Source organism: Lagopus muta, chromosome 6 (genome assembly GCF_023343835.1).
Source record: "Lagopus muta isolate bLagMut1 chromosome 6, bLagMut1 primary, whole genome shotgun sequence".
Classification (NCBI taxonomy): domain Eukaryota; kingdom Metazoa; phylum Chordata; class Aves; order Galliformes; family Phasianidae; genus Lagopus; species Lagopus muta.
This window is the reverse complement of record NC_064438.1, coordinates 318,966-339,812: the sequence shown is the minus strand read 5'-3', so window position 1 is coordinate 339,812 and position 20,847 is coordinate 318,966. Positions and strand designations below refer to the sequence as shown.

Here is a 20,847-nt window from a genome sequence, read left to right as displayed (position 1 = left end):
GGGAAAACTTGAAAATGGCAAGCAGCATGCCGTTTTTCTTTTTGAAGTGGTGAACTTTGGTGTATAATGTGTTTTAATATTAATAGGTTGGGTTTTTTTCTTCTGGTACATATCTTATTTGCAGTTAGCTGCAGATTCATCCAAGTTAGCAATGCTCTTACAGGAGAGTAAGGTAATTTTTGTTGCTGAGTAGGAAGACTTTACATAATTGCACTAATAAAACTTGATGAAACAGGTTTATGGTTAAGGGCAAAAGAGCCTTTACAGTATATCATCCTACAGGGAATTGACTTAGCTGAGCAGAAGTCAATCTTTCAAATTGTTTGTAGATGATTTTCATTTTGTTACATGAAGTAGAAAGCGACCAAATAAAGTATGCTGGGGTATGGTGATGATTGTTATTAGACTGTCTGCCTCCATGAAATTCAAGGGCTCACTAGAAGCTCATCGATGAGAGAGAAGATGTAGATATTAGCACATATAATAAAGCTACATGTATAATTTGGTATGAAACTATGCAGGGCAGTACAGGTGTGTACAACGTGTATCGCTGTGACTGTGCCACATGGGAGAGAAAGAAGAAATTCTCCCAACTTATGACGTTGTACGGACGAGACAGGTGCCAAGTGGAAACAGCATTCAGTAAGGGAAGTTAAGGCTGAAAAATGAAGGCAGATCTGACTTGCTAGAGTCCCTTTTTCTCAGTCCTTTTCTGAATCAGGTGGCACAAGTACGCTGTTGTTTTTACGTTTCATGGGACTGCTTCACGATCTTTAGTGTGCCGTGAGGCAAGATTTAGTCTTCAATTGAAATGTATTGTTGTAATTGTAGTTCTTGGCCTCTTTCTGCTTCTGCCTAACTTATTGAGAATCAAAGGTTTCAAAATGGCTGAAGTTTTAAAGAAATTATGTATTTGGTTTTCAGTGATTCAGCACTCTTTTTAAGGGTACAAATTTCACCAAAATCAAAATAAATACTGTGAGATTGGAAAACAGTACTTCACGCTTCAATGACGATAAAAAAAAATTATCTTAAGAACAAAGGCTTGTTATCTTTGTACTAAAAAACAGAGCACTTGTTTGTACAGTCTTCACAAACATAGTGAGAATTTGGTGTCCGTGAGTGTAAACGTGTGAAAGTCTGGCTTGCTCCAGAAACAAAGGGGGAGAAGGGAAAAGCATAGGATGAAGTCAGGTAGAGATGTAACTGTGGAAGCTATGCTGAGCAGTGTGGGAAGAGATGGGGAATTTGAGGGTAAGATGGAAAAGATGAACATGGCGACTCATTCTGCTTTCCAGAAACTGTGCTCTCTGTTTTTCCGCACCATGCATTTCCAAAAGAAGAGAGGGATTTGTGCACTGGCTTTGGTTCAGAGGTGGTTGTGACTGTCAGAGAACATAGCGTAGCTCACAGGCTGCAAACATGGCCAGGGTGGATGGGAATTTGGTCGTCCTGGTCTAGTGCAAGTTGTCCTTGCCCATGGAAGGGAGATGGAACTGGATGATCTCTGTTGTTCCTTAGAACCCAAACCATTCGGTAGTTCTCTGAATCTCACGGCTGCTGAGGTCACACGTGGAATCAGTGAATGCTGCAGTTCCTTTGAGGGTCAGGCTTACCTGCTTGTGTCCAACCTGCAGCAATTCTTGTTTCCCTTGTTAGAACTTACTGTGCGCAAGTTCAGCCACTGAGCTGACGTTACAACTGGATAATGCTAGAACAATGCAGCTTCTCTATGTACGCTGTAACATTTTCATTTGACCTTTGGTTTGTTTTTGATGTGCTTAAGCTCAACTAATATTTTTGAGAAGTACTGAGATAAAGTTCTGCTACCTGACAACAGAGCTAGTAATGTGAAGAGCTGTTTTGTTGGCGTTCGTTGAGGCTTTGGCTTCTTTTACTGTAATTTTTTCATTCCAATATCTTCTACTTGCTTTGAAATTCGTAATGTCATTTCTTTCCCCACACTTCCCAAGCAACCTCCGTATTTATTTCCCACTTCATATTTCACCTGGGGCTCAGAACCCTGTAGCACCTGCAGCGTTTGCTGTGCAGTCTTTTAGGTGAATACACAGGAAAGTACTTACAAAAATTAACACTCTGTGAGGTTTTATTGAGACTCAAAAAATCTGATTGTTTTGATGACGTTACTACTAAGAAGTTACAAAAAAACTTTTTGTTAATGAAGCTGCTTTCTGTAGATGGTGCTTTGTTAAGAAGTGCCCTAACAGTTGTATAATTAACAAAAGATTCTCAAGCTTGAGCGCCTCTGTTCTCCCTGTGATGGACTGCTGAATCATTGTCAGCTTTTCTCCCTGAATCGTGCCTTGAATGCTCTGGTTTGTGTTGTTACTCTAAAGAGACTCTGATATTGTTGAATGGGTAGTCATGGGCGCTGCAAACTTGCTTGATAGTTTATAGTTTACTTGCTTTATAGCTTATTTCTCTGGGATAAATTGAAAGAACTACTCAACCTTTGTGGTAAAAGTTTTTGTTGCAGATTGGAAGGAAAAAACAGAGCAGATAAAAGTATTTCTACCAGCAGTCTGTCAAGTGATTGATGTGTACAATAGAGTAATTGGTGCATTATGCTCCAGGGATCGTTCATGAGCAAACAAGGGATGAAAAACAATGGTGTGCACAAAAGAACATTCACCAACCTCTTGTGTCTCTGAAATACGTTCAGTATTTCACTTCTCAATGTTTTAGTTTTCAGAAAGTCTGATTTGTCCAAGATCTATCAGTTGAAAAACTGCTCGGTTAGAAACAAATACAAAATTTGAAAAGAGGAGTCTTGCATCTGTATTCTGATTGCTTTGGTTAAAAAAAAAATAATAACATTGATTAAAACATGTAGGTACAAAATAGATTGAAGCGCAATGCGCAATATTATTATCATTGACAGATGCACCAAGATGAGAATAAGGTGAGAACAGTGACAGGCTTATTCCCCTTAGTTTCAGTGTCTCAAGGGAGACCTTGTTTGGTTTTGCTTAATTGTTTGAGGAAGAATAATTGAGGAAAAATGTGAAGTCATTTTTAAAACATGTTGGTGGTAAACGAGGATAAAAGATATTCTGGACCTTGCCATTGTCTTCAGGAAAGGCAACTGGTGCTCTCTGCTTATTGCCTGCTGGCACAGAGCTGGCATTCCCAACAGGTTTGGTTTAATGCTCTGTGCAACGTCAGCAGGTGGGATGACTTCTTCTGTTGTCTTTAGTGGCTATAGATTAGAGCTGACTGCCTCCAGAACTCTAGAAGAGCAAGTTAGATGTTTGTAGATATTGTTATATGTTATGATGAATGTGAAGGCAATTTCCTAATAGAAGTTGACGCCTGAAATGACATCCTGAACTTTCTATAGAAGAAAAAAGAAGAAAAAAAAATAGGAAATTTGGATCGATCCCTATTTATGTATTTTATTTTGAGAACCAGAGTTTTAGTATTTCAGTTAAGTAGCTACCATGTCATTAGTGGCATTGTAATGCAGCACTGCATTTGTCCGTGTAAAAATGCAGTCATTAGGTTTTTCTATCTCAGTCTGAATTGAAAATAGGACTCTTTAATATATTGTTTGCACCATTGCATTACTTGGCAAACTATTAATGAAGTATTACCGATTACTGAAGCAGGCTCAAAATTTTAATTTTGTGGGGATTTTTAATTAACTGTATGTATACTAATAGAACTTAAAATTGTCCTACCAACCAGGGAGGTTCAGTTGAGTGCTTGATAGAACAGCTAAAAATTGAACACTTGAGCTCTGGAGGGAGGATACCCCTAATTATGGTTGAGAATAAGGCTGCTTTGCACTTGAAGGTTGTGATTGCTGCAGAAATCTCAGGCTGAGCTCATTTAAAGCAGCTGAAAATTGGTGCAAATATGATGGCTTGGCCTTCATGGTACATAGTATCTGAGATTCTTTTGCCTTGTGCTACTTCTGAGTTTTCTGTGGCTGCTGTTATTCATGGAACCAATAGGAAATGGTCTGGCTGGGATGTCTCTGCCTACCCAACCTACCGTGAATGGCGTCACCCTGTGGGTCAGCCCCTCCATGTCATTCCAACGGCAGAGATTTGACTTCCCAGCTGCTTTTCAGAGGTTTGCTTAGGAAATATTAGTATGACCATAAAGTCTAATGTAAAGATTACACTGCTGTATTTTTTTCAGTTGTCCAAAACTCCTTTGTTTCTCTGCAAAGGCCATAAAAACTTCTCGGTGCTTTGGACTCTGTCAAATACTGAGGTAGTAAAGCCCCGTCTGAGCGGACTTTCTACATTAGTTACAGCCTGGCTGCATGTTTTTAATGCTGTATTTAATTCTAGATAGATTGAGCTGCTTGATTATAAATTTGTGTCTAAACTTCTGTTTGCTCTCAGATTCCTCTACTGCTCTGTGCTGCACATCTGTCAAAAATTACAGTTCTTTTTCTTGTCTTTTGAAACTGCTAATAGTAGATTTTCCATCCTTTCTTCTCGGAAAATATGTCTTGTTTATAATTTCAACCCCTTTTGCATTTTGGTAATTAGAAAATTTGAAACGCCTTGTAATCCTAAATTTCATGACTTATTTCTGCCAAAAAAAGAAATTGTATGTTATTATCGTGAAGGGAAGTCATCTACCAGAAAATAACTCGTACAGTGGGGTTTAGAGCCCTTCTTCTAAGTTGAACTACGTATTCTAATGAGTTTCCAAAAGGAGTTCATTGAGATGATTGCCAGTTTGTGCTGATTTCTGTGAAACAAGAAAACAAACAAAGCAGTTCATCACAACTGTGTTCTTTTTCAGTACTTGCTGATAATAACTTTTCTTTTCTACTAAGAAACAAAGCTGGTATTGAATGCCATGCCATTTCTCTCGTTGCAGCCAAATAAACGTGATGCCAACACGTGTTAAAATACAGCATTTGTTTCGAAAACACATACTTCTAAAAAGTGCCTTTTTTATCTGAGGGCTATTAAAATATTTAACAAACAATCAAAACCTTATTTTTCTTTTATCTGAGTAGTGATTTGTGAGGTTGTCGCTCTTCAGAAGGAAAGCAGAAAAGAGAAAATCAACTTTTTTTCTGAACATGTGTTCTTTTGAGGGCAGTGTAGAAAATACAGAATTTAATTCATCTTGCCCGTAGGTTTGTATAAACAAAACAGGCCCTGGGTGTTCCCATCAGAAAGCTGTTCTTTAATTGGAGTTACGCTGTAAAAACTTTGGTTGTGTAACTGTTTGGCAATCATGATAATTGTGTTTTAGCTTTAAAACTAACTAAGCATGTGAATGAGATATCAAAAGAAAGACTCAGCATCGGTGGTTAAAAAAAAAGCATCTTTTTTATTAAAAGTCAGAAAAAAGTATTGTTTTTTGGTGAAAATATCCCTGTATGTAGTAGGAAACATTTCTCAAGGAAATGGGTTCTGAATAATACAAAGCACCTTGATTTAGTCTGAGAGCCATTAAAGTTGCTGTTGCAAAACTAAGCTTTGACAAATAAACATTAGAATCACAGCATGGCCTGGGTTGCAAAGGAGCACAATGCTCATCAGTTCCAACCCCTGCTGTGTGCAGGTCGCCAGCCAGCAGCCCAGGCTGCCCAGAGCCACATCCATCGTGGCCTTGAATGCCTCCGAATGGTGCATCCACAGCCTCCTTAGGCAACCTGTTCCAGTGCCTCACCACCCTCTGGGGGAAAAACTTCCTCCTCATATCCAACCTAAACCTCCCCTGTCTCATTTTAAAGCCATTCCCCCTTGTCCTATCACTACTTACCCTCATAAACAGCCATTCCCCCTCCTGTTTATATGTTCACTTCAAGTACTGGAAGGCCGCCATGAGATACCCCAGAGCCTTCATCGTCAGGTGATGTTCATCCTTAGGTGACGTATTACTTCCTGGGACAAAACCTGAAAGATTTGGCACACTTTTAGTAGTTCATGCAGTCAGCCAATAAAAGTGCATAGACAAATATGTGTTCATTTGAGTTCTCTACAAATATTGTTGTGCTGTGGACAATCTCTTAAATATTAGAGCATAGCCAGGCTGTGTGAGGTTCATCTGCTCAGGGGTTTGTGAGACCTGGCAGGCACTGAATGTGATTTCTGCAAACTGTCCTATGATTCTGGTTATCTGCCTGGTTTACAACACCAAACAAAACACCATTTTAAAATGTTGAGCTTTGGGTCAAAGCTTGAGCAAGTTAGTAGCTTTGGTTAATGGTGTCATTTCATGTTGTCTAGTTAATTTTGAACTTTTGCACTCATGTGACCTGGGATTTGTAGAGCACTCTGTCGTTGTGCTGGGTGGTGTTCAGGCATTTCCTTTGCAGAACTCATTGTTCATAACCAAGTGTGACCGTACTGCAAAGCAGGCACGTGCATCGTGCTCTCAGGGGCTCTGAATGCCGAGGCACCTTGCTCTACAAAAATCTCTTCAGCTTCTTACATTGGAAAATGCTTCTGGATGTTGCAGCATTGAACAGACTCCTGCTGGGAAGCTGTTTTCATAGGGAACAATGGCAAATTGGCTTGAGCGTGGTGCAGGTAGTCTGCCACAGCATCTAAGGTCCTTCTGCCTCCCCGTGCTGAGCACCTTGCCAGTGTTCTGGCTGCATGCCCACCTCTGGCAGACTCAGAAACAGGTGATTTCCCCCAGGTGAAGCATTTCCTCCAGGCCGATGTTTCCATTCTTAGAGATAAATAATTTTAAAGCATTGCTGTTCTATCAGTGCTGCAGCTTTTTGGGCTGGCGGGCTGCTGCTGGCCTCATTATCTTCCTCAGAGGCTGCTGACAAGGAGCCTTGACTGTGCTGGTGACAGTCAAGCAATGTGACATGGAGAAAAAAAGTCTTTCTTTAGCATTGTTTTATATTTTTCTGCTCCTAAATAGCATTTATTATTTGATAATAAAACCGAAGGCTGCGAGCTCTCATCTTGCTTCATGAATTCCAGAGGTTTCACACCTCTGTATGAGGTTGTACGAAACTTGGAAGTTTTCCTCTCCGAATAATTACCTGGTTATTGATAGGAAACAATTTGCATAACTAAAAAAGGAATTAATATTTTAACAGTTCAACAGTTAAGTTTTCTTTTGATTTGCCTTAAGTTGCCTTGCTGCCTGTTCTCCAGTTACCACATTCATAAAGCAGAATGAGAAGAAACGTTTCAGTAAAATCCAATAATCAGGTTCTCTTTGAATTAAAAGCAGTCAAACCAGATAGAGATTTTTTTGTTTTGTTTTTTAAGCAGGAGAGACTGATTGAGAGGGGGGGGAAAAATGAACTCACAGTCTGGTGTTTCCTCAGTGAATTCTGCTAAATCATGCAGAAGGAGAAGCAACACATTCCTACCATTCTAATGTCTGTGGTAGTTGAAAGGCCCATCAGCGCTTTAAAAGTTTTTCTCTACCTCTATGATAACTGACTGGATTGCAGTGAAGCAGTTCTAGAGGAGGGAGGTAGCTGTTTCTGCTTCTGATAAATTCATTCCCTTGGCCAGTATGCAATAATTGTAGCTCAAATACAGACGTAAATGTCAGCAGAAAACATCTTCTGTTCAAGACGGGATGATTGGATTGCTAGACATTATTTGCTAATTTTAAAGCCCTTTAAAATATCTTGCCTTTTCATTTCCTGAGTTAGGATTTATCTTAATGTTCCGCTGTCATAAAATTCTCACTGTCCTGTGGCAGATTCACCCAGTGGGAAGCTGCAATTAAATGACTTTCAGGTTATTTTCTTTCAGTCTGCCATTGTAGCAGTATTAAAGCCTGAATATGTTTGATGCGTTGATTCTTCCTGTACTGCTCATGCTGAAGGGCGAGCACCATCCAGGCTTTGGCAGCCAGAGCTGGAGTTACTGCTTACCACTGCTCTGATTTGGCATGCAGCTCCAGATGCTAACAAGGCATGTGTGTGGTGAATGACTCTGGGGCTCACAGACTGCACATCTGAAATAACGTACAGATGGATTTAGGAATATAATGTATGTAGTCTATGCTAGCAACTGAAACGGATGCACGAGTAAGCAGCAGGCTCAGATGGAAAATTAAAACTCTCTGGAACTCTTCTATAAGGGTATTCATGGTCACTGATCTCCTTTAAATGTGGCTCCAGCCATTCACTGTTACCTAAAAATACTTTATAGAACATGTGTTTTCAGATAATTTGAACACTCAGGTGGGATAGCATCTGTGTGTATGTGGGTTCTTTTCCAGGTAAGCATTAAGTGCATCAAATGCTGATTTTCTTCCTTATGACTGAAACAGCGCCAGCACGTACAATACACCTGACATTCTGTCCTCAGTCATCAAACTAGGACAAGTCAGCTTTCTTCTTTTCATACATCTAGTTCTGTACAATAGTGGTTGGTTTTAGTGGGGATGGAAAAGAAAGGATAGGTTTAGGGAGTGCACTGGTTATGTTATTTAAAGAAATGGAATGTGTCCTGAGATTGTCACCCGTGCCACATTCCCTGTAAATCAGTAGTACTAACTTAGATGTTGAGGATGCAGTGATTCCCTCCCCTAGTTCTTTCAATACTTCTAATAGTTTTAATGCATTCAATAGTTTTACTGAAGAATAAATATTTGTGTAGCAATCTGAGTACTTTGAAATATCCTTTATTTTTAAATCCTATTGAAAGGTAGGAGGAAAAGTTTATTAAGCATTTCTTTTACTAGAGCTTGAAGATACACTTGCACTACATAGTTTAAAGTTTTTTTAAAGCACAAGACAGATTATTGATATTACTTTTAGGTTTAGAGGTTGTCCATTGAATATTTTATAGAAAGATATGCCTGTTAAAAAGAAAGCAAAGATCTAAGCTGGCATGAATAAATATATGCCTTGTAACACTTTAAAAAGCATGATGTGGGATGAGATGAGGTTATTGTCTGTATTTGGATGTAAATTCCTATGGTTGTTGATAGGAATTTATATTCCTATAAAAAACCATAAATTCCCATGGTTGTTGATGGTAGAATGATACTGTAGAAGGACGGATGATTTTATGAGGGCTGTCATTTTCAGCAGAGAATAAATCATAACTGCAGCTTTTTATTTCAGATACACTTATGAATCCATTGAGCATACCTACACTTTTCATTTTTGGAGGGGGTTCTTAATATGAGGGTAAGAGGAAAAAGGAGTGGGGAGAACAGTCTGTTTTTGCCTGGACAGGAGTAAGTTATCAAAAATTAGCAGAGTTGTAACGAATGTGCAATCTTCCATTGACTTTGCAGTTGTGGAAGTTGGTGTCTACAAAATATCATTTTTTATTATTTATGTTGAAGCTGCTAAAAGAAGCTGTGCAAGAGGTTGAAGACGCATGCTTGGACTTCTTGCATTAAAATGTACAGTCAGGCATAAAATATGTAAATATATCTAGACATAGAGAGAGAACCTTACACAGTACCGATTAATATCTATGGACTTTCTTTCAGTGCGCTTCTTCTTGTTTTCTGTATTCAAATTCTAAACATCAAAGCACAGCATTTGGTTTTAGTGTTCTTCCAAAACAATTTGATCTCTTCAAAAAATCAACTTGCCACGTCACTGCTGTTCTGTCCTCACAGCTTCCAGCTGAATGTTCAGAAATACTAGAAAGCAGGCCATGAATACATAGAGAAACTCGCTGTCTAAAATCTGATTGAGCGTCACGAGCTCTTTCTCTTGAGTTGTTTTATCAGGAGAATGGGGTAAGTCATCACTGGCTGATGTACAGCCATGAAGAGTAGCATTCTATTTTCTTTAAAAACGCATGACGCATTCTTCCAACTTTTGGGTTAAGAAAGGCATTCAGAAGTTCTTACAACTAATTTGCAACCAAGATCTGTTCCTATTGCTTCATTTCTCCTCGGCTTTGGAAATCTACAGTACTAGAAACAAATGAAAAACTCTTATGTAAACTCTGCGACAAGACTTTGTCCTGTAATATTCCTCAAACAGCTTGTGTTGGTGGCAAACTGGAAATGCCATCAACAAATTTCTTTTTAAATACAGGAATTTGAATCCCTTACACAGACCTTCCTATAAATATACTATAGAAGCTTTTTCTTTTCATTTTACAAATGAAAATGCGATTATTCTACATCCCATATAAATTTATTTAATAATCACTCCCTAGAAATTAGGATTTATTATCTGATCCATTAGAAGTGAAATTAAAATGCTCCCTTTGAAACATTTCCCGCTCCTGTGCTCTTTCTCATGTAAAAGAAGAGAGGCAAACTTAGGAAAGAACAGACGACCTTCCTTAAATTTGCATTAGAGAATTGTTGCATATTACCTAGCTATAAAAAATATCTTCAGTTGATTTAGTTTTACGTTACTTGCAAGGTAGACTGTGTTGGTCTTTATCCATATCTGATGTGCCTGCCTGTTCACTGTTGTCCCTGTGTTCCCACCTCACCTTGGTGTTACTTGGAGTGCTTTTGCTGCCAGGAGCAGTGATGGTGCATCGAATCTGTGTCTTATATTCATGCACATTTTGCTCGGAAACAAGCAGCGCAAGGAGTTCTGAAAATCCAAGACTTGGGTTTTCATGGTGTCCTTTTGAAGTGGACCTTTTCTTTTTTTTACAGGTTACGGCTTGTATCTGTATGTGCGCGTGTGAGTCTCGCTGCTTTAGTGAGAGCTGAGTGAGTCATCTGCAGCTTTGCAGCCTGAGTGCTGTTGGTTGCAGTCCTGGTGGTTTCACAGGGAAAATGCTGTAAAGGTTCTTGGAGGGCATGTGCAGGTTTTTGCACATGCTGCTTTTGGGGGACGTTGTCTCAGGTTTCCTCATTAGACACAGTGTCTCATACCATTAATTTCTTAAATAAATCCTATGTGACATTCAGATCCACAGTTCAGAATGAAATTCCAGGGGAAGCAAGTGCTTGTTACATATGAGCTAGCACAGAGTTTGTTTACATCCTTCTCTGCTTATTTTGTTCTTTTGACAAAAGTAAATAAGTAAGAGGATGCGTTGTAGAATCACAGTTAGCTTTGCAGTGCCTTCAGAAGACGTGTCACTTGGTTTCAGCACTTTTGCAGCAATGTTGATGGAAGGCAGATGGAAAGATTCGTCAGCACTGAACCAAGTAAGGAGAAAGCCTCCTGTGTTCCACAGATACTTAGTTCTTTTAAATTCTTCCCTTTCCTAAGATAATTATGTGATTGCTGCGTACTTAAGAGCTGAGAAGAACATCTCTATAATGAGCAGAATCCAAATAGATTCTTAATGCATCTTTTTTAGCTCTCCCTGTATCTGTGGGTGCTTACTGAGATCAGTTACAATAGATTGCTGCTGCTTTTTAAAGCGCTCTGCCTCGCTCCGTAATTGATGTATTAGTGTATCCCCTAAGCGTGTTTTCTTGCTCATCTTCACTCCATTAAGATTAAACAGAATGGCCATTAGGTCATAAAGAAATAAAATATTCTCTTCACTGCTTACTGTGAAAAAGCTTCTATTATCTGTCAAATAAAAAGATTAACTTGGCCTTCAGGTACATTTTTAATGGCCTTTTAAATATAGGCCTGAACCGCTGTAACAGTAATAGATGAAGAACTTTCTTCATCAGGGGGAAGTGTCTTAATTAGGTGTCAGCCCCGGAATTTTTGGTTCAGCTCGTGCTCTTAGCCATGAGAATCTTCTCCATGGTTATCTGATTTCATGACACAGTTGTAATGCAGGTTAAAATTAGGCGGCCAATTTGTACTTTATTACTTGCTGCAGACTTTTTAATAGGTTTTAATTAAAATGTCAAAGATCATATTCTCTATACATTGCCTTTCAAAGAAGAATTGAGAAATATGAATTCGTAAAAATAACCCAGTTTTCATTCTGCGAGCATAAACTGCATTTCCAATTAAATATTTAGTTGTGAAACAGAGCTCAAATTTCTCTGTTAGAAATTCAGGCTTGCAGAACAGTGTGTGTTCCCCTTGTCACCTGTATTCCCTTCTAGTTTTCTCCACTGCACTTCTGAAAAGAGGTGGGGGAGAAGAAATGCTTCAGATGGTGGAAGTCATTTGAAAAGTTGATCAAGGAACACCAATGCCACTTCTGTGGTCTCGTATGGTTGTGTAAGACAGGCGTAAAAGATGCACAGCAGTGTGACTGCAAAGCTGTTCACTTTAGGTGTGCTTGTGTTTGCTATCCAGCATGCCAGATAAACTTTGCAAAAGTATTATTATATCAATAACTCCGTAATTTTACCAGGGGTAATTGCAGTCATTTATGTTATTGAATATGTTGTCATTAATGCTGTCATGGATCCAGAGTCAGTGTTCACAGATGATCAAGGAAGTGTCAGTGTTTGGTGGTTCTCATTGATGTTGACAGTGAGTTTTGCACCAATGCTGCTGAGAGTTTGGCTGTTGTTCATAACTGTGATTAGAAGCTTTGGGATATTCTTGTCTATGTTTTGTTTTCCTAATGATGTTACTGACTTCTTTAATACTCGAGATCTCCAATGGAAAAATCACCTTTCCCAAGAAGTCTTGTGTGCTGTAATGGTTGGTGTTCTACGCTTTTACTTAATAAGGTGAGCAAAATTACATGATATCCATTATCTAATAGCTATCCTTTAGTAAAGTACTCACAGAAAGATGAAAGGGAATAGTTTCAATTTTAGAATCAGAAATTTTAGTGGATGTTGCAAGAAGTTGCTATGTCTTGTTTTAATACCAAGTGTATGTGCTGTTAGTTCACGACGAAGGCTCCTCTGAAGTCTGAAACTCAGCACTTAAGGTAGCAGTTGTTTTGCTTGGCTGGCTATGATACCTTCCTGAGCACTCACCAGCTCTGCGTGCTGAGCTGATCATGGCTGCGCTGCCTTGTCCCAGCCTGGTAGGGAAGGAAGAAAGGAGCTCCATCGTGCTTCAGGTGGTATTTTGACACTTCCATCTGCAGTTCAGTGTGCCTTGTCGCTTGGTGGGGACACAGCCCCTGTAATGCCTACAGGAAATGTAAGTTTTTCTTTTTACCCATTTTTCTTGGATGAAAGTATTCTTACTGGCAAGTCCCTCACTTACTATGTAAAGCAGGTAATTAGCTGATTATTTGTGCTCCACTTAGCAAAGCAATTAGAAATGTATCACACTTGGCAGTATAGTAGAACAGACTTTAGAAGAGGGCAGCTTACTCAGAAGGTGCTGCTCCAGCCTTACCTCCAGTACCCTGGCAGTGATTCTTGCCCTCTGCTGGCGGGTAGGTCCAGCAGGTCCTGCTGTGAGTGACTGATGCATTTATTTTTTTTGCCCTGTAAAATCATAATTTGCCTGGCCTAAGCTTGCAACTGTGCCCCATCCTGCTCTTAGCCAAAGGCTGTGACAGGGCAAGCTGCAGTAAGTACCCATGATCACCTCACTGAGCCCTATGCAGAGGAGGGCTTGGAATGAAGTTAAAAACATAAAATGGAAATAATTGGCTCCTTTGTCAGTTACCTGTAAACATTATCCATCAGCCTATTTGCAGTGCAGTAGCCAAGCAGTTTCTTGTGTATTTGTTGTGCAAAGTGGAGGAGGTTAGTTCCTTACAGATTCAGGCTTGCCTTTATTTTCATTCCATTTTTCCTTCTAATCTTTCCTGTAATTGCACTGAAAAACGATTCAGTGAACTTCATATCAGCCTGTTCTGAAATAGTTTCCCAGGCTTCTCTTAACAAGCGCCTGTGCTTCAACCTGTCTCAGACTTCGCCGTTATTTGGTAGATTCTTCTGCACTTAATTTTACGACCCGTCAGAGTTTATAGGCTGCGTATTCTTTTCTTTCAATGGCTGCTCAAAATGTAGCGAAGGAATTAATTGCTGGCCTTTTATTCATCAATAATGTTTTATAGGAAAGCCTTCTTTGCCACCTGCTGCCCCTCCCCCCCTTCTTTTACTTTGTAGAAGGTGCAATAAGTGAGCTTGCAAGTCTGTTTTCAGTTTTCGTTTCTGCCTTCATCTCTTTTCAAAGTCTGTTTCAGGAAGAATAGGCGCTTTGGTTCAATTCCTATATCTATCTATCTATATATAATTTTATATATATATTATATATATTATTTTCTTAAATTTTTTAATTTTTTTATTTTTTTTTTAGGGGGAGTGGGGGGTGCTGTCTGTGTTGGGAAAGGAAATTATGCTGTACAGAAATGTTAAATTTTCCAGGAAATTTTTCAAAGTCGTATTTATTGCTGGTCTGTTTCGACTGTCCAGATGCTATTTCCTTTTCTCAAACCCAATGACTTGAAAGAAAAACAAAACTAGCAGTACAAAGGAAGATCCTCAGCAAGTAACAGTCAATTTAATTGCTTTTCCTGTCTATATTATCCAGGTCTGTTATCCCACTGATAAAGCAGGAAAAAAAAATTATCTTAGCAAAAAATATTAGAGTCTTTTAGTCCTGTAAAATTTCATTTTTTGGGAGCACGAGTGATTGGTTCTTGTCCACATAAGGCAATGCTGCTTGAAGGTACACCTATGGGCAGACTTGAAGCTGAAAGAAAAATGTCTGAGATAAGGATGATTGAGAAAAGCGTGAGCCTTCTTATGTGAGTAGAGTCCGAGATTTTGTTCTGTTCTGTTTTTGTGGCCTTCTGTTGCTGGCGTGTAATAATGCAGGTTCCTATGGCTGTTTCAGTCAGTCAGTATGCCTGGTCTCCTCCAGCCTGGCTGAACTTAGGTAAAATCTGCGATGAGGTGGTGGGAGCACCAGTGCTCAGGAAGAACTTGATTGGTGTTTCAGCAGCAGAGATGGGAAGTGGGAATCAGGTCTTGAGAACAAATGTCTGGATTATGTTGGGTTCTTCTTGGCTAATCCGAGGCTCTGAAATTTCATTGTTAGATCAGCACTGTAAACCGTAGCTTTGATTTGACAGCAATGAAGTCTGGATCTCAGGTTTTGCACCCGTGTGGCAGGGACATTTCTCTGAGGATGTGTTTTATGCCTCCTCTCCTTGTGTTGCACAAGGGGCTTCTGGTGCCAGCTGGTAGACTTGGGGTTTATTTGTAATGTATTCCATCAGCATTGATCGGGTTAATGACCAAAGAAATGCCGACTACATCAGGCTGGGGAAGGCGCTTCATTTGGCATTAGCATCCATGAAACAGAAGTGGTACCAGAAAGCCTCATTTAGAGCCAGAAAGGTCTGGAGCGCTCTACCAAAACCCATCATGCCTGGAAACAAAACGCACACCGATCTTTTAGGATAACCTTGTGGCTTTAAGGAGAAGTGGGAATGCTAGTGCATGCTGGAATCAGCTTTCAACCTCTCTTCAACCATGCTAATAACTAGGAGAAAGCCCAAATGTTTTGTCAGGATTGACTCCAACCAGGATGAGTTTGGGAATTTTTTCCCTTTGCAATGAGGCAAAACCACCAGTGTGATAACTGGATGATCTTTCAAGTCCTTTCCAATACAACCCATTCTAGGATTCTGTGGCTTCCCCTAAGACCAGACAAGGAAGAAACTAACATGGGTAGGGACAACAGTATCCAACAGCATGGTCACTAAGGCACGTTTCTTTACTTTTTTTGAGGTCCCCCATCTGTGCTGCAATTGGAGTAGCTGCCTGTGGGGTGAGGGAGAGTGCTGGGGACTGCTGTCCATCCTTTTAGGGAGATGCGGGGCCCTGCAGGCAGTTGGTTCCTGCCCTGGCAAAGTGAGGTGCTGCTCTGCTGCCAGTCCTGGCATCTTATGCAGCTCCTTCTTCTGAGCTGCAGAAGGGCAGCAGGGTGGTGCCCAAAGGCAGAGCAGAAGGGTTGGAACTAGATGACATTTAAGATCCCTTCCAGACCAAGCTGTTCTGTCTTCAGTGCCTATGAGAAAGGCTGCCACATGTTGGTGAGATCATCGCTTCAACAGCAGCTATTTGTCTCAGAGTGCTCTCTGGAGGTAAACACAACGATAGCTTCTGAACTTGGAAGCATGATTGAGGCTGCCTGTCCCCTTAATCCTTTTGTTGCTGAGGTGCTTTGGTTCATCTGATCTATTTAAATGATAAAGTATGCAACAGACTGTTTCTTCAAGAATGCCCTTTATGCCTATTTTAGCTTGATTTAGGATTCAATTTAGGATTCAATAGCAAATGCAAAAAGGATTTAGAAAAAAAAATTCTCTTTTTAAGCATGATCAGGCTGGCTGCAGATATACAGGAAAAGAACCCACAACATTATTCTTTATGTTGTGGCTGAGAAATGCAAAACTGACAAAAAGTTGTTTTGCAAGTGACAAAGAAGCCAATAATGTCTCATCAAGAACGATACAGGTGGCTGCAGTCAGTTTGCATGCTGGAAATGGTGCTGCTTTTTAGGTGGAGTAAGTGGGTCGCTAAGGAATAGACAGGCTGAGGCTTTTCACACTGACAAATTGCTGAGTACCTGTGGGAAATTCTTATTAGAATGATTATAGATGGTTTATGAGATATAGATGAATTTACAGATACACAAAATGATTATAAAACGTCAATATAGGCAAAGTCAAGAACGCAGTGGGTAAGAACTTGATCCAACTGTCCGTTCAGTCGAAGCAGTGGTGATAGATTTTCCTGCTCTCCTGGTCGCTTTGAGCTGCAGTCAGTGCTGGCCTTTGTTCTGGCACAATCCTGCCTCTTGGTATGGAAGTCGCTGCTGACGTCCGTTTTATGCAGCTCTCGGATGTTGTCCCGCTCCTTTGTGGGATATGATGTGCTGTGAGCTGCATTCAGCTTTCCTCCTCGTGCAGCCTGGGCTGGGGCCTCCCCAGGGAAGCTGAGCTGTGTGTTTAAAGCCCAGATTGCTGGAGGGGCACAGAGCAGGAGTGATGGTAAAAGCTGGTCCTGGGCTTTTGGCAGCTTTGCTGCTAAGAGAACATGTGTGCTATCATACAGTAGGCAGGAGAGGCGATGAAAGGAAAGAAGTGTAATAGAAAGGAAGGTGACAGAGTGCCCGGCGCTGTGCATCCAGCTCCCGTCCTGCAGGAATGCTGCTTCACCATGGTGTCATCCTCTCTGAATGCTCTCTGGTCAGATCAGATTGTTCTTCTGATTTTAAGAACATACATCTGAGATTATAAGGCTTTTTGGGGCATCACTCTACTTCTGTGTGTGACCAGTCTGATGTGTTAATATACCACAGTTAAAATACTGAGTTTGATGGAATTGGTTTTAAAATGGGATTTCTAAGACCAGGAAGAAAAAGAGACTTAGAACTGGAACTTTCCTCTTTCTGTAGGTGGTGTCTGTGCTTATTTTTGCCTGCATTATGGTGATGTTTCCAATTATTGTGCTACAATGAGAAAACTGGGAGTTGTTTGAGAAAATACTAAAAGTCTCAGACTTCTTGAGGCCGTAGTTCCATGCCTTTACTGGTGTTATGTACGTAGTACCATGCCCTTGCTGGTTGTTAAAGCCTTGGTCCTGTGCTCGTGGCAAAGTGTTTAGAGTAAAACACAGCTAGAAAACAGGCGGTGTGAAATCAGGCATGCCTCCTGCTGGGTCCAGTGGTATTTATACCCTCAGTACACTGTGGATTCTTCCTGGTATTTGTCAGTTTTGTATTCTGTACAGAATATATACTGCTGTATTTTGCTTACGTAGATATTACAAAACCCGGGCACAGTGAGAAATCCTGAAGTCCTGCTGAAGGGCAGACCTGTGTCCGTGATTGCCCAGTCTCACTAAGCACGAGATCTATGGTACACGTGGTACCAGCTTTTGCCTCTTGGATTGACACTTGGATTTCTCAACTGCCCTAAAACTAATAAAGCGGATTAGTGAGCATCTGATATTGTTAATTAGATGAGTGAGATCTAATTGTCCAGGCATCAATTTGAACAGCAACGCAAGTTTTCCTATTTTCCTTGCACCCTCTGAAGAATTAACGGTGACTCTGAAGGAAGCTTTTGTTAACTCTTGTTAACTGTTGTTAACAGTAAATACCAATAACATTGCTATTTGCCCCAAAGAATGCAGAATGGTGTAATTATGAGCGCTAAACATTGATGCTACAGCTCAGCATTTTAGTAAAAACTTCCAATTTCTTTAGTCAGCAGGTTCAGGTCATATTATAATTCACAGATATATCAGTATTACTTGTCGAAGTTTAATATCTGCCAGTGGTTATGTTGAACTGTCCACCAGAGTGCTGAGTCGAAGGCCCAGTTTTCAGTCAGTGCGAAAATACAGCTTGAATTAATTGCTGAAATAATGCTGATTGATATCAGCCCAGGATTTGCTGCAGTGATTACATTCAGAGCGTTGATGATAATTAAAAGCGTGCCTTTTAATTCTTGTACGTATTATGATTTATTTTTCTCAGCTTTCTTAATTTTCCGTTGTCATTGACGTGAGTGCAGATCCTCTGGTTTACTGCTGGTTTTTGTCCTGTATCCCGAGTGTGCCTGTGGTTCTGGTACGCATGGTATTGATGGGTTTTTCCCCTCAGTCAAACAAAATTCTTGTCCTCCTAGCCTTATTGTCTTCATTCCAATCAGGGATTGTCTGAGAACATGCATACAACATTCTGTTTTCCTTGTATCAGCACCTTGTATGGACTCTAAAACTTCGCTGAATTAGGCATTCCGTCACCTCGTCGTACCCCAGAGAGTTCATAGTGCATCACGTACCAGGTTTCTCAGTGCAGCATTTAACATCAGTACACTCTGTGTCAGTCCCATTTAGTCTTATGCTTTTTAACAAATACTGAGTTTTCTTCATCATTATGACGGGAATGAGTGAATTAGCATAGAAGTTGCAATATCATATATTAGGCATTGGAGGATTTCTTCTTTTATTATAAATCACTCTGGTAAAAGAATTAAGTAAAGAAAATCAAGACTCGATTAAGACCAAATTCTAAAGATAGAAGTCCCTATAACTCACAAACTGAACAAAATGTAAAGCTTTATTGTACTAAGTTGGGAAGAAGAAACTGCTAATGCTTGTGCTCTTGGGATATTTTATTATGGGCTGAAGAATCCACTGATCAGTAAAAAGAGGTGTAAAATAGTAGGAAAATAATGTAGCATAATTATATGCTACTAATAGGTCAGGATTTCTGATAGCAGAATTAATACTGGAAAAATTTGAAGAGGTCAAGTATTTGGTGTAGTAATTTGTAAGAGTTTTCAACAATTGGATTCTCTAGAAGTAATAACATTCTGTTCATGAGGCGGCTCAGCAGCGCTCTTACCAAACAATAAGCAAGGTATCAATGACACTGTATATTTCATGTGTATTTTATGCGTTGTCGAGGGGTGCGTTAGGCAACGCAGAAGTTGATTTATGTATGAGTCATAAGGAAGGAACTGCTAATAAAATCTTACCAGCGTGAGATGAACCTTGAGCAAGTGAATACTGAGTAGCAAAATTGCTGAGATTTGTATGTTTAATATGTTGTAAAGCAGGTGTTTCATTATGCCAGTATCACTAACAAATTATTTTAGGCCTGAAGCAAAAAATAATTGAAGAATACATTTCCATTATTCTTCAAATTGAATATAATATTTTAATAATTGAGAAGAGTTTAATGAGAAAGAAAAAGGAAAATGTCTTGTATAGAGAAGAGAGAGGAGAATATTTGACATCCCAGTCCACTTCATCTTGATACATCACTGCAATTTTTAAATGAGGAAAGCCATGTGAAAGCAAGTTCACCTCTACAATGAATCCAAGAGACGTGCTAGTCAGAAGGACAAAAATAATCACAGTATTTTAACTGAAGAATTGCCGGTCTTTGAATTCTTATTGAGGGACAGGTTTCTATTTTTTTTGAATGAAATGCCACCAGTGACCAATAGGCTTCGATGTTACCATGGGAATGGTGCCTTTGAGGTCATACGGCTCAGCAGCAATTCTTGCTCAGCTTCTTTTAAGTGAACAATAGTTGATCCTTAAGGTAAAGAAGATTCTTTAGTCTGAGTTCAGGAAGCTTATTTGAAGAACCTTATCCCATCAGAGCTATCTTGACTGAAGGGTTATTTTTCAGCTACAGCCAATTGTTTTGTTACTGCCAGGGAAGCTTCTCTGCATTTCCATGAAGGAAAATGGCACAGTGTCATAAAGCAGCTCAGATGTGCCTAACGCATACTGACAGAACAAAGAAGCTTTAAACTCTGCACGACAATGAAGATATGTTGTATTTAAATCAAGTCCCTGATGTTTCAGATGCTTCTGCACTGTTCAAAGTGCCTGATGCTTCATTCTGTGGGATTCCCATACCTCTCCCTACTTCATGCACGTCTCAGTCAATTCTGCACCCTAAAATCTTAGCAATTAATTTTCATTCCTGGTAATCCTGTCTACTCCCCATCACAGCACCTCTGTTTCTCTAGCAGCTCAGTGAGGAGATTGCTTATGCTGTGTTTTGAAGATTTGGAGAGAAGCAGATACAGTGTGCCTGCCTAATGACCATTACCTTAGATGGAGCATAAAGCAAGAGGAAAACGGGACCAAAAGGCTCCCTGGTGAGACACGTGTGTCTTGTTCTGGCCATGGGCAAGCCATTTGCAGGCCTGCAAATGGTCCTGTTCCAGCCACGTGCCTTGTGACAGGTCCTTTGAGAGATGTTTGTTTCAGGAAGCAGGACTGAATACAAGCTGTGTCAGCTTACAAGATGGCCCTGAAGGGACCTCAGCAAGCTGCTCAGCACTGCTCTCCTCAGAGGCCCTGTGGGTTTTTTACTGTGCGGAGTTCTGCGTGTGACCAGACTCCTGAAACTCTTGTGTGGTCAGGGACTGATGTGATGCTTCCATCTCCAAATGAGCTTTGAAAGTATCTATTTCCTCATTCTCTTTAAATAGTGCAGCTGATACGGAGCAGTGCTGTTCAACTTCATATGAGCAAACCACATGGTTTAAAACAACAGAGCTGCAGAAGGAAATGAAGCTTCCCACCAGCATGCAGTCTGTTAGGTCT

At 40.1% G+C, this 20,847-nt stretch overlaps 1 protein-coding gene across 9 annotated transcripts in view; it reads left to right on the top strand.

Annotated features, from left to right (window-relative positions):
- Positions 1-20,847, top strand: part of SPON1 (spondin 1) — a 329,330-nt gene that overhangs the window by 228,157 nt on the left and 80,326 nt on the right. The gene's annotated exons all lie outside the window — the stretch shown is intronic.